The sequence below is a fragment of the Brassica oleracea genome, chromosome C1 (assembly GCF_000695525.1).
Source record: "Brassica oleracea var. oleracea cultivar TO1000 chromosome C1, BOL, whole genome shotgun sequence".
NCBI classification, from domain to species: Eukaryota; Viridiplantae; Streptophyta; class Magnoliopsida; order Brassicales; family Brassicaceae; genus Brassica; species Brassica oleracea.
In genome coordinates, this window is record NC_027748.1 from 18,675,730 (window position 1) to 18,676,899 (window position 1,170).

A 1,170-nucleotide genomic window follows, 5' to 3' on the forward strand; every position below is an offset into this window, starting at 1 on the left:
AAGGAAGTCAAAGCCATTCAGAGGCAACTCGCATCTCAACACCAGATATCATCATCGATCAACAGAGAACGCTCCAAATCGATCGACAGTAAGGCACCAACATCGACCGATAAACACTTGGTCACATCGATCGATACCACGTCTACACCAGACGCCGAGCAGCTGATACAAAACAAAATGGAGTCAATGCATGAGGAACTGAACGAGCTACCAGCATACGCCTACGACAAGATAGGATGGCATCAGTTCAGCATTGAAAACACACAAGAAAGGCTACGGAACATCTCAAATGCAATACATAAGATGGATGAGAGATGGACCAGAAATGATGAGGCCACAAGAAGTTTCATTGCAGCTTGGTCCAGAATGTGCAGAGATGAGGTGGATGCTTGTTTCCCAACAAGTATATGTCCTTCCACCAACTAGCCACACACCTCCACAGTCAAGCTAAATGACTATAACAAAGCCCTAAGTGGGAGGCAACCCACTATTAGGTAATTTTAATTGGTTTTCTTAGTTACTAGTATTTACTTTCGTTTTCATTCTTTCAGATTTATTGCAAGACTCAAGTAGGATGATCACCATATCGACCGTGGATGAGACGTCAACATCGATCGACCTACAATCACATACGACGATCGATGCATACCGATGCACATCGATCGATTCCCACTCCGGTAAGGTTTATCTTCCTAACTTGTTACATTGAGTACTTATGATTTAGTTTCCACCATAACTCCGACTGTGTTACACTGGGACAGTGTAATTTAAGTCTCGGGGGAGGTTTACTGATATAATTTATTCTGATTCTTATAAAAATATTTTTAATAAATTATGCTTAGCTATGTGAAAGGGACTATGATCTTATTGTTGATTTATACTTGAATGTCTAACCACTTTTTAGCATCATTCTAGATTTACTGATTGCAGATAGTACAAAAGATGCTAAAGTAGATCAACCTGTCAACTATACATACTTGGCTTGATTGTTTGAAGGAACCAAAGCTGACCTCCAATACTAAACCTGACATAATCGCTTGTCTTGGGGCTTGGTATACATGGGATCAGATTCTTCAGACACGTCTGGAAGGTAACGCCTTATGTAGATTCATTTATCACATTTCCTCTCTCTATTTCGACCCTAGAGTAGTTAGTTAGTTAAAAAAAAAA